At 35.5% G+C, this 13,286-nt stretch overlaps 1 long non-coding RNA gene across 1 annotated transcript; it reads left to right on the plus strand.

Annotated features, from left to right (window-relative positions):
• The first annotated feature begins 5,940 nt into the window (after window positions 1-5,940).
• Window positions 5,941-7,647, plus strand: LOC124871657. The gene is made up of 2 exons (XR_007039067.1): window positions 5,941-6,053; window positions 6,417-7,647. It is a non-coding gene; the product is annotated as an uncharacterized LOC124871657 (long non-coding RNA).
• The last annotated feature ends 5,639 nt before the right edge of the window (window positions 7,648-13,286 follow it).

Raw genomic sequence — 13,286 nt, forward strand, 5'->3', positions numbered from 1 at the left:
AACTGGTTCACAAATTGAGAGTTTTATAAGGGAACTGCAGGATCTGAAAAGCAGCAACAATTCACACAGAAAGTAGTGGATGATATCAACACAACGATCGACAAACAAAAGGAAAACTGCAGCTCAATCCAGACAGACTTGTTTAAAGTCTGTGACAGTATAATATAATCATATTCTCAAAACAGATGACAACAAATAAGATGACACAAGCACTGGTGCTGTCATATTAAGACTATTGCCCGGTCATCTGGTTAAATGCTGCAGTTGGAGAGTTAAAGAGGTTACAGACGTACATAATTGAGCAGCTTGGTTGGTGCTCTGCTGTAATTATGGAACCAGCACCAAAGTCATGCTGAGTTGACTAAAGTGGTTACCAGTACAGGATAGATTATTCTACGCGTTATTGTCTTTCCTGAAAATATTATAACAGCATAGCAGCCAGAGATCCTTTACCAGATACTTTTATTTATTAATGATAAGCACAGTTATCACACTAGACATGCCACTGTGGGAAAATTAGTTTAATCAAAAGTGAGATCAAATAGTGTTATGAGGACATTCACATACAGACCAATGCATGCATGGAACCTGCTCCCAGAAACAATAACTGAACATGTAAAAACAAAGAGGTTTAAATCAGTATTGAAAAGTTTTTTATTAACTGTGGCTGAAATGTTGTAAACATTTGAAAACTTTGAACTATATTGTTTACTCTGTTGTCATGTGTCGTTTCTCATTTTAATCTACTTTTTATTTTTTTATTGTAGCCCAGGAAGAATAGCGACAGCTTATCTGCATTAAAGGAGATCCCAACAATAAATAAATAGTTACGCTAAAAAAGTACTTTTTCTGCTCATTTCTTTATACAACAACTCAGGTTTATAAGATTATAAATTTTTGGATTTTTAACAAATTTCAGTTTGATGAATTTTACATGTACTAATTCCAAGATGTCAAACACAGAATAAAATACAAACATATAGAAACATTTTTCATTTCCCATGACTTCAACAAGAACTAACCTGTGCATCAATGATCTCTCCACAGTTTTCTTCTGTTTCTAAAAGAAATGTTAGAAAATCATTTTATCATTTTTAATTGACTAAAAGCACAGTACATAAAAAAGATGGATTTAAAAAGAAAATGTTGAAATACATTTATTTTCCCAGTGTGTTGTTGATTTTACTCTATTATACTGGGTGCTTCAAATGCAAAATATTACAAACTTTGTTTACTATTAATCCCATTAGAGATAAACTAATAAATTTACAGCAAGAATAACAGAACAGACAGTTTCTGAATTTCTGATTTATGAAAAGTGTTTTAATTGTGTGAGATTCATATTTTAAAATATTTTTAAATGTGATTGAACACAGCAATGACCACTGGAAACATAAATGTACAAACAGAGCATTTAAATGACAAACATCGTCATACTGCTGATAAAAAACATAAAAGTTATTTAACTGCTGCGTTGCGACAGCGGTCATGAGTTCTAACTCAAACAATGGTCCTTATATTAATATGTGACAGTAATATTTTACTGGTATTTAATGCCAGATCTCTGTCTTCTTAATGTGTAGAAAACCTAAAATATTTCAATCTCTTACTGAATACATTTTGTACCAGATTGTATTTCTTTAAACAAAACTGAATAATTTTACAGAAGCTGTTTAAGATTTACATGTTACAGTCTTTAATGTTTAAATGTCTCAGTGTTTTAGTCCAGTAATCCTGGTTTATTAGCATTATTTCACATAGTTTATTTAGATTCTATATTTAAAAAAATAACTGACCACAATTTTTCTATTAATTACATAATCATGTTCTTAAATTTAAATTCTAAATAAATCACAGAGACTGATATATTAAATTATTGATATAACATTTGATTTTAGTGACCATTTTACCACACCCTAAATCCTGATCTAAAACTTTGACTCATGGAGATAACACAAATGACCTAATATCCTCTTGGTTTTATATAAATCCATCAATTAGCAAAGGTTTTAATGAATTTGTTACCAAATACATCTTTTAAGTTAAGTTTCCTCTTTAATATGAAATGAAAGAACCAACACAGCATTTGAACACAGCGTTTTCTCCTTTTTAAAAGTCCCTGTGCTGTCGTCATTGGTGACACATTGACCCCTTTCTTCTTTTTAATCCTTGTTTTTTATTTCTCCTCTTTAACTCTATAAGACTGAAAAATAAGATTTAAAAAAAACAAAATTGACCTTAAAATGTATCATTAATCGCTTCCAGAAACATTAGTCAAAAGCTCATAAAAACATTTAGTCAGTTTTGTGATGAGTTAACATTTTTGCTTGTTGATCAGTTTCATAAAACCACGAAATACTTAAGTGCTTTGCATAAGAAATCAACTGCTTCCTCAAATATTAGTATTTTATAAAAGCTGCTGTGTAACGTGATCATGCTGTAACCTAGAAACATGAAATACCCAAGATTTCTCCAACCATGTAGTTCTCAGCAACAATGTGCTCTTCATCCCAGTCTGGGGTTCCTCTCTTTTATATTAGAAGTTGTAAGTTGCTGGAATGTTTTCCACATTTTGACCAGAGCAGGAACTACAGAAGACCACGGTGGCACCTTTGATGACTTCATTTATCTCTTCAAGTGTTGAGGAGAAGCAATGACACCAAACACGTGGATGGTAAGTTTGAAGTGCTTTGGAAAGCTGGAAAAAGATTCAAATATAACTACAAGTTCTATAAGATGTTGACATATTAATTATGTAAATGCAGACACACTACAATATTAGTTGCTGCTATTTGCAGAGATCTTTGGCGTTTTTCATTATATGGCTCAAACATCGGTGAAGAATTGGAAGATCAAACTTTTCCGAATGGTGTTGTCCTGTTATTAATTAGTAATACCTGTGCATCAGGTCTTCAAGACTTATTTTGTAAAATGTGATTGATATGAAATGTAGAAGAACAAGTGAGCCATCACAAATGATCATCACAGGTCTCTTGTTTGCCTGATTACCAAACATCTTGTTGAGGTCTGTCTGAAAAGACTGCAGGAAGTACGTTACAGAGGTGATGATGTGGTCACATGTCACATATGTAGCAACTGGAAGTGGAGATTCTCCCCTAGTTGGATTTCTCACAACTAATTCATATAAATAATACGGACGCATGTCTGAACTTGCTTTCTGAATAATACTTCTAGTTGCATCTAGGTAAACAAAGTCATCCTTGCATTTTTGGTAGAAGATGTTCAGTGTTTTATGGGACCAAAGCATCACTTCCTTTGGGTACATCAACACTCGTTGGATGACATCATTGTCCGTTCCTTTCTGTGCCTCTATCATCATTTTAAGACTCATCTGAATGTTCTCTACTTTGTTGACGCTGGCTCCATGATGTATTTTTAATACCTCCTTTGTAGGGGCATCATCCCTGCAGCCAGATTCAAACACTTCTTCATCAATCTTCAACAATGACTCCAGAAAAAGACTTCTAGGCAACTTGTTTTCCAGAGTTTCTGCTGTCTTCTGGCGTAAATCAGCCGCTCTGGCCTTCTCTGAAGTTCCTTTTTGTCATGGCAAACATTTCCTCTGCTGAAAAATACCTCTGCCTTCAGGCTGATGTCATCCTTTACATTGATCACTACTTTTACAGGACAGTGTTTGAAACGGTAAGAGCCGTCACAACTAAAATAAGGTCCCTTTTTCTTTGAGTGAACACTTTTTACTGAGTGCCTTTTGAATCCAAAACTACAGTAAGGATGAACAGACTTTAGTCCGTTGGCAAAGATTAGTCCACTGTAGTCCTTGAAATCTTCAGCCCTTTTGCTTTGCTCTCAAATCTTTCCAATCATTTTGTTGGATAAAGAAAAGCAGGGCGGTTCTGGTAGTGAAGAAGTAAAGAAGGTATCGTTGTTGCTGCTATCTGTGGAAATAGAAATCGAACTCCAAATTTCTTCACCAGAATCTGTATCTTTGTTCTCTTCTTGGAAATTCTTGTCATTTATGGTCTCCTATAAGACTCACAAAACACAGAAATAGTTGAAAAAATGTTAAGCTGAATATTTATTCACTCAATAACTTTGATTTTATCATTTAACCAGAAAACACTTCAATAAAAAAAAATCACAGTATGCAATTAAAAGTGTGTTTTTTGTGTCAGGCGTACTATTTAAATAAATATTTGTATGCATTTGATAAATAGAAATAATAACCTTCAGAACATCGTGGACATATTTCATAATTACTTTCACTGATGTTTTAGAGCTGCTATAACTGTTCCAGTTTTTCTCCTGGTGTGTCTTATAATTTTTATCCCAATGTGTTCTTTGTCTGTTAGTTTTTAATGACCTCTTCAGGTCTTTTACAGATTTTTATCCATTTGTAAAAGGTTTTAAGTTTTGTCTTTGTTCTTTATATGTGGATTCTGAGCCGAAAGTCTCAACCAAAATATTCATTATGTCTCCATAATGACAATAAAGTTTCTGGATTGTAAAGTGAAATACAAAGTTGATGAGAAGGAAACTTAAAGACTTTAAGTTCATTGTCAAAAATGATTAGTTATAAATAAGACTGGTATCCTCCTAAACAGATGGCCATCACTTGCAAGATGTTTATCAATGTCAGAAATGGTTTTTCCATCAAACATTGAGAAGAGTTTCATTAATTTCCTACATGTCATTGTATTTCTTTTTATTACAAAACGTAGGTAATCATTAAAAAGAAACCCTCCTACTGCATTTCTTTATAATGTATTTTCTGATGCTTGTCTGATTTAATAGAAGCAAAGGACATAAATGAACTTTAAATACATTTAAGAGAAAAGCAGAAATCATAGTTAATTCAGATGCATTTTGTTTAATCTACACACAAAAAGTAGCTCTAATGTGATTTGTTTTAGTTATTTATGAAATGTTTCAATAGATATCTTTTAATTAGGTACTGATATTATAAAACATTTGAGCATAATGTTTTATTTTTTACACACCTGATGTTCCCTCTCAGTAGCATCTTTTAGATCCAATCCATCTTTCTCGAGCTGCAATGATAATGGAAACATAAACGACAGCAAGTTGACAAATACATGCAATGAACTGAAAAAAATAATTCATTCATTTATTTTCTACCGCTTATTCCATTGTGGGTCGCGGGGAAGCTGGTGCCTATCTCCAGTAGTCTATGGGCGAGAGGCGGTGTACACCCTGGACAGGTCGCCAGTCCATCGCAGGGCAACACACAACCATGCACACACACACATTCATACACCTAAGGGCAATTTAGAGTTACCAATTAACCTAACAGGCATGCCACAGTCCAAAGACATGCAAACAAATAATACTAATGTTAATTTAAAATCCAAAAATGTAAATTTGTTATTGGTAATACATATATCTCAATTTACATCAAAATTGTGACTACTTTTTCAGAAGTAGTGGTAAATCCATGTTGGCCATCAGAAGGAGAATAGCGTGGGACGTCGACATCATTTTTACTCTGTGAAATGAGAGTTCAGGATCCTTTTAATGCTGTGCAAAATCTTTAACCAACCAATATAAGAATAACAATAATTGCTGATATTCAGTAGAAATCTCACCTATTATACATGGTAATTACTTTATTATAATGTGATATAAAGATATTTAAGAACTTTGTGGAAATATTAACCTCTTGAAACACGTCTTTCTTAATCATTCAGATAAAAGGTACATATAATGTCAAAGAGACAAAAGGAAAAGAAAAAGACAAAGAAACAATAAGAACGCTGCTATACATTAAAGATCATTTCTTTGATAATAAAAGCATCATTTGTTTTCAACCCCTTCCATCTTTTCAGGTAATTCTCTTCTCACACACGCTGACCTCCATCATCTGTACATTTCTACAGGCAGAATTACGTTTAAAGAAAAACTTTTCTATGATTTACTAAGATTTAGCAGTCTATATGTAGGGCAGTGGCATAAATATGCCAGCAGAGGTCGCCATGTCGTTATATTGTCCTTTGGGTTCTGGCAGTTGGTGTAGTTTGTCCTTTAATGGACGCCGTACTTTGGCTTCTGTTAAGGTGAGCTGCTAGATTTCCATCAGTGTTTATGCTTCGCTGATTGCTTGCTCCTCACTATAGTCAAATGTTGTTGTTTTTTTGTAAAATCTTGTTAGTATAACATTTATTTTATTATTATTTATGCAGTTAGTGAGATGTTTGTGAATTCCTGACGGTTTTGGGTGTTTAAGACTGTTTTATACAAGCTGTAAGCTTGCTAGTCATTGGTTCCATTGAATGCACTTACCAAGTTACCTCTTTAATCTCTTTTTAGGTTTAATTACTATTTGATTCTGTATAGTTTTTTAAATATATATTCTGTATTTGGGAAACTGCTTTAATGTGAGTTATGTTAACACGCAGTGTTTGTTTATGCCTCGGAAGGTTTGGATCCTCGCCTCCATCCAGACTCCGACAGCAACCCTTAGAAAACAACAGTCTTCGGAAGTAGCGAGGTGCCATCTGACACGGACAGGGTTACATATGTTTTAAAATGTGAAAACTATCTGAAAACATCATTATCTCTGGACAAAATGGGAAAACTTTGCACATTTTCTTCCTGTTTGTACATGTTGGTACTTCCAAGTCTTGCCTACATTTCCCAAAAACCTTCTCGTTTGTGAACTCTGTCTGCCTGAAGATTGGTCCCAGGTTCAAGGTACTTGGAGATAGTGGCTCTGAAGACTCCTGCACTTATTTAATTCTCCTTGCCTTAAAAAATGGAAAGAATGACAAGAGGTTATATGAAAAATATGGATCAAAAATGCCCCATAGTTATTTCGTTATATAGAAATAATTTTATGTTAATATTTTTCCATATTGTTAATATATTGGTTTGGTGCATATAGACAGTAAATAAATTCTGTATGTTTTCATCTTATTATTTCAGTAATCCTATATAAAGAAAAATAAATGTAATATAAATTAACTGTTGTTGCTAATGATAAATACTGCAGGTAAATTTTGCAAACCTGATGAATGATTATAGACAAAACTAAATTAGACATTTTTTGATTCACCAGTCTAGACTTACAGCATCTTGGCAGCTTAATAATCATGTATCTGATTGGCCTTTTATAGGTGAACATTTTCTAAATCAGTCATCAGTTAAATTTATTTAAATAAAATATTGATTTCTTCTTGAACCAAACACACAATGAATAATAAGTTGTTGTACATCTCTGACTCACCTTTCAAAAAGTGCTGAAAGTGCAGAATCTGAAACCAAGAACATCCATGGAAAGAAAAATAATAAATTACTAGAATTTGTAAGCTAACCAAGTCGTCCATTATGAGCAACATACTGTATTGTTCACTGAAGTGTTAATACAAAAATATTCTCTTATGTGTTTGTTAAAAGATCTGACTCCACTTTATTGATGATGGCAAACCTCTATTCTTTCTGAAGCAGCTATTATTTGAAGTATTGCATTAAAGTGTATGATAACTTTAAGACTAATCTTTTCATTTTTTTAAATAGAAATAAATTCCTGAAAGTGGGAGAGAAGCATATTATTGTTGAGCATTTTGAGGTACTTTAAGTTTTGTATTTCTCTAAAACTGTTCAGTAAAATGATGAAATATTTATTTTTTTACATAAAACATATTTACATTTTGTGCTGATTAGCTCTTTTTTAACAATGATAATGTAATAATGTGGCTCATTATGCAACAAACCATCACACACCTGCAGGTCGTTGAAGGCAGAGCGATCAAGACACATAAACAGCTTTTATAACGTCTTGGCTTTTAGAACAACGGTGCCCTGCGTGTCATTTTAGTCTCCCTGCAGGACTAAAGATTGTTTGTTCGGTCAAACTCTTTTCAACTAAAAACACTTGACAAGCGATCATACTTGAAGCACCATGGAGAGCGTTTCATTTAGCAACCTGAAAACCTAATTTAGAACATTCTGCATTGTTCTGTTATCCAGCAGAAAATGATCAACTTTACTGATAGTGAAAGGATCATTCACCATTTATTTCAGCAGATGCAGAAATTCTATCAGTGGTTTGTCCTGAAAAGGAACAAAGTACTTCTTAAACCCCGGTGACGTGTTAAACAGGAACAGGTTGTGTTTCATTTATCAAACTTCATTCTGTATCAGTAACAGAAACATTCAAAGAAAAAAGGAAGAGAGAATTTCATCCAAAGAGAAAGAAAAACCAGCTGAGTGAAAGAGGGGTTGCATTTCTTTAGCTTTTACTTGTGTTTAACACTTAAACGACCACGGCGGTCATTTGGCTATTTAGCAATTTGCATTTTTAATTACGTTTTCTAAATAAAAACAGAAAAACTTTCTCAGTCCTGAATTTTCCTAAAATCGTGTAAATGTTCCTAAAAACCTGTAATTGATGTTTAGTGAGCGAAGGACAAATGAATGATGCCAACAGAGGCCAGGCTGCTGGCGTCTCCTCCTACGGTGGTGGCGGTGGACCGCTGACTATGAGCGATCTCCACAGTAATTATGTAGATGTGAAGTAAAAAAAGATGTAGACTTGATTTGAATCAACTAGCGAACTCTGAAACAGCTCCTTTTATGAGAAAACAAACTGGATAAAAACAGGAGCAAAAGTTTAAATCCATTCATAAAGTTTCTGCCACTTCGTCCTTTCTTAAGCTGCAGGTGTGATGTTCTGTTAGGCTCTAGGCCTACAAACCAAGGGCCACAAACAATTTCAGAAAATATTACCACCAAAGAAGAAATGAAGAGGAGGGGCTCCCAATCTTCTAATCACACGCTCACATAAACCACAGAGGTTTCATAGCATTAGATCTAGTCTTCATGTTGTGTTGGTTTCCAGATGTTGATTCTGGGTGTTCAGTACACAGCTATTAATTTCTATCTTTCAACATTATTGTTGTTTTAGAAATTACTGACATGACACCAAGCCTCTACAGAGAGCACAGGAATCAGTGCTATAGATGCAAAAAGAAAGAAAAGAAAGCAGTGAATTCAGAAAATTAACATCTGATGAAAAACTGTTACTGGCCAGTTTGAAAGTATGTGTTAATTTGTTCACTAAAGTGATACAGTGTCCATGAACATTTATTGAACAAGACTGAAAGTTCCCATCAGTTATTATTATTGGTGATCTCTTTCCCTTCATGAAGTTCAAGGAACAAAAAAAGAAAAGTACCAAAAGAAACTGGAGAAGACCTTAAAGTCTGTTAGTCAGTTTTAGAACAGAGACAAGAACATTTCTCCTTATGAAAATATAACAAACCTGGAATCTGAAAAAGAAGCAACTTACTGATCACAGATGTCAAAACAGACACAGAATAATAAACTTCTAGGACTAAATCAGTGTTTTGAAGGAAGGTTTTGGTTTGGAAAACTGTCAAAACTAAACATGGACTCTGAACATTTAGTAACTTTTCTGATTTTTGTACCATGAACTAATACTTCTAAATACTTCTCCCAGCATTGTGATTTTTACAAGCAGATATTTTGTTCATCAAACAAACATTAATCAGTTTTTTCTGCATTCTCCACTAACTTAAAGCTTTTTTAGACTCAAAGTTTGAGGGTGGAAGGGCTGAAAGGTCTAATGCTACAGAATGTCCTCAGTAAAACAGTCCCTGACAAGATGTTGTCCAGCTCGGTTCTAAACTCTGGGTCTGACCTGTAGGTCCATGGCAGCTCAAGGACAGCTCCACATGTGTGAGCCGCTACTCTTCATTTAACCCAGATAACTTATTAAATGTAATATTAATTCTCTCTTTGCACAGCGCTGTGGATCCTGTGCAGAAGCAGAAGAAAGTCTCCAGTTTTCTTTGGTCAAAGCTTCTAACATACCTTAAAAGATAGTTAAGGACTGTCTGCTCCTGTGGATTTAGACTTTCACTTGATGCTTTTATCATTTGAGACACTTTTTAGTTTTTTTTCCCTCTTTGATTCGTAGAGTTTAATTATACTTTCTTTGGTGGTGAGTGATGACACAGCTTAGTAAGAACAGGAGTGGAAACTGTCTATTACAGTAGAAGAAGAAGAACTTAATGCGCTATTGTTGAAAAGGAAGCCTGTAGATGTTCTTTAGAAGGTAAACTGTTTGAGTCCATTCTTGAAAACAGGTCAAGTCTTCCTCAGCATCTTCATCCATTTAACCTTGTAGAGCTTTGTCTGCTGCCACTCGCTCATGTGCTGAAAGGAACCTTCTGAAGGACATCATCAGCAGCTCTTTGTCCACTGAATTGACTCCCTGAAAGCAGGCAAGGATCAAAGCTGGAGACAGTTGGATTGGTTTAATGTTGTGGTCCAAGTATCCTTTCAACCAAACTCCTCCAACTGCTTGCCAGAGCTTTTCAGTGAAGTCTAGTTGAAGCCTGGGTTCTCGTTCATCCTCCACCTCACACAGCTCCAAGAAATGTTCCCAGAAAGCTGAGGACACTTCTCTCCACACACCGTCACTGTCAAAAGCTTTTTTATTTGTCATTTTCTGTCAGGCCATGGAGCTGAGCACCGGTTGGTTGTGTTTTGTGTAGAGTCTAGTTCTCTTTCTCTCTCTCTCCACAGGGTATGACAGGCAGAAGCAGCTACACAGATGTTCCTCATCACTTTATCTCCAAATGTAGCTGAGTCCTGTTTGGTTTCCAAAGCTGGAGCATCCATCCTACAAACCTTCAGAAGATCTTCTTTGCTGCTGTGGAACAGAACCATCGGCAGGTTCTGAACTGTTAGCTGTCTGTTCTCTTTAACCTGGACCACAGGAACCAAGCTGCTCACACAAACCTGCTTCAACAAGTTGCTTTACTTGTACTACTCTGTTTCCTGGCGGTGAGGAGTGTGACAGCGCATGAGCAACGCCAATCGACTATCTCTGTGCTCCATTAACCAGCCTGAGATCACGTGACGCCAAGTCGCTGATGTAAATTCATTTTCTCATAGAAAATAAATCATATTCACAAACTGTTATAGCATATTGTATTCATAAAGAATAAACCACAACTGTAAACTTGAACTTTGTAATTTCTTGAATCTGTAACATTTTATTTTGTATTTGTTTAGAGAAAATCTACAATTCCTCTTTAGGATTTTACTTATACACAACTATTGACTAATAACACACATTTCTGTCTTTACACACATTGTTTCTGACAGCGTTCTTACCCCACACCTTTCCTTCACCAGATCAGGATGGAGCTGCATCTTCTGTACAGCAGCAGATAAAACAAACACATCCATATCTAGCATGATGAGTATCAAGTTCCCAGAGTTCAATTTATCTGAGAATGAAACAACTGAATCCAGGATAAATGAGCCCAATGCTCCTGAATCTCTGCAACAGAACCTTCTCATTGTGTTCTGTCCAAGAAACAAACCCAGATAAAAAGGGCGGGTTTGCTTTATCAAGACAGATCTTTCCATTGGAGCTGCAACAGCTGCAGACTTTACATTTGTTAGTTTGCTTCTTATATTAAAAACTAATCATTTTTACGTGTCCTGTCAGGACAGAAGTGGAAAACCTCTCAGAGTTCTGGATCTTTGATACTTTAAGTTCTGACCCGACTGAAGGTGATGACAAAGATCCACAAACGTTTCCCAAGTCACCAGATGAAGTGAATGAACTGAACTAAGGCAGCTGCTTCACTGAAGGCCTTTCTTGCTGCTTTGTCAGATGTAGCAACAGGACTGGAACCACATTCTTAGATTGATCCAGAACAAGAAGATCACACAAGTCCATCAATGATTTTTGTTTGGCACTATGGGCTTTTATTGACAGTTTCCAGACAGGAAATGGACAGAGAGAGAAGAGAAGAAGACATGCAGCAAAGGTCTCAGGGTCGGGAATCAAACCTACGGCGGCTGCGTTGAGAACGATAGCCTCTGTATGTGGGGCGCCCGCTCTACCGCTACACCACCCCCCATAAATGTTTTCTGAAGCTCCAAAAACAAAAGATCTAATCGTTTAAAAACCACATTAATAAAAACTAAAATAAAAATAAAACCTTGAAACTTTATCCACCAGGAGAATTTAGCTTTGAACACTTTTAAAAACTACCTCTTTAAAAACCTGCATGTCGACAGCAAAGAATGTGATTAATTACAACCAAACAACAAAAACACAAAGTCCAAAAATCAAACGGGCCAAACAGAATCAAAACCACAAAACACAGAAGAGGCCAGGAGACCACGTTAAAGCAAAATGAACTTTTTATTTTGAAATTCAGTGAACAAATTTTAATTTGCGTGTTACAGATGCAACCCTGCTTTTTGTGCTGGAGCTCGGCCCAGGAGGGTCCCGGCCCAGTTTAACCCCTGCTGACAATGGTGGGTGTTTGGACCTAAATGCATCTAAGGAGGCAGAGGTGGAGTAAAAAATAAAGTTATTCAGTAACTCAAACAAAAACTTACAAAAACAAAAAAACTAAATGGAGACAAAAAAACATGAAGTCCAAACAAATCTAAGGATGGAGATCAGGAACGTGGAGGAAAGCTGACGGAGCAGAACTGAGTAGAAGAACCAGCAGTGACTTTAGAACCAGAGGAGAACATACAGTGGTGAGATAAAGTTTTAACCCCCTTCCTGATTTCTTATTTTTAAAATCCTTCATTTAAAAACTGCATTTTGTGTTTAATTGTGTTTTCTTTGACTAATATTTAAATTAGTTTAATGATCTGAAACACTTAAATGTGACAAACATGGAATAAAATATGAAATCAGAATAAACAGTTTTTCACCAAACTGAACACTGAGGAGAACCGATCAGTGGATGAAGATGAGACCAATCAGCAGAGAGGAAGCAGAGAACAGAAACAATGAAATATAAGAAACGACAGAACAGGAGCTAAACGGGCGCAGCGCTGCTGGTTTAGAGGTTGAAGCTGTGACCCATGAATGGAGGCCTTAGTCCTCGACGCAGGGATCCAATCCTGGACCCGGTGATGTTTTCTACACACCTGGATCCCCACTATTTCCACTATTTCCTGTCTGCTTACTATCAAAAAATGATCAAATAAAGGCCACTAGTGCTGCAAAAAATATTAAAAGAACAGGAACTAAACACAGAACCCAGAAACTAATAACCAGAACACAACCAGATATGAGAAAGACTCAAAACCAGCAGGAGACTGGGAAAATTAGAACTGGGAAACTCAGAACCAGTAAGAAAACAGGAAGTAAAGTGAACACAGAACAGGAAGAACCAGACTCACCAAAATAAAACAAGAAACTATTAATAAGAAACTCAGAACCTGAAGACGTCTCTAAATGCAAGAAACTTAAACAGAATAAATAAAGTCCAACACACGGC

Source organism: Girardinichthys multiradiatus, chromosome 7 (assembly GCF_021462225.1).
Source record: "Girardinichthys multiradiatus isolate DD_20200921_A chromosome 7, DD_fGirMul_XY1, whole genome shotgun sequence".
NCBI lineage: Eukaryota > Metazoa > Chordata > Actinopteri > Cyprinodontiformes > Goodeidae > Girardinichthys > Girardinichthys multiradiatus.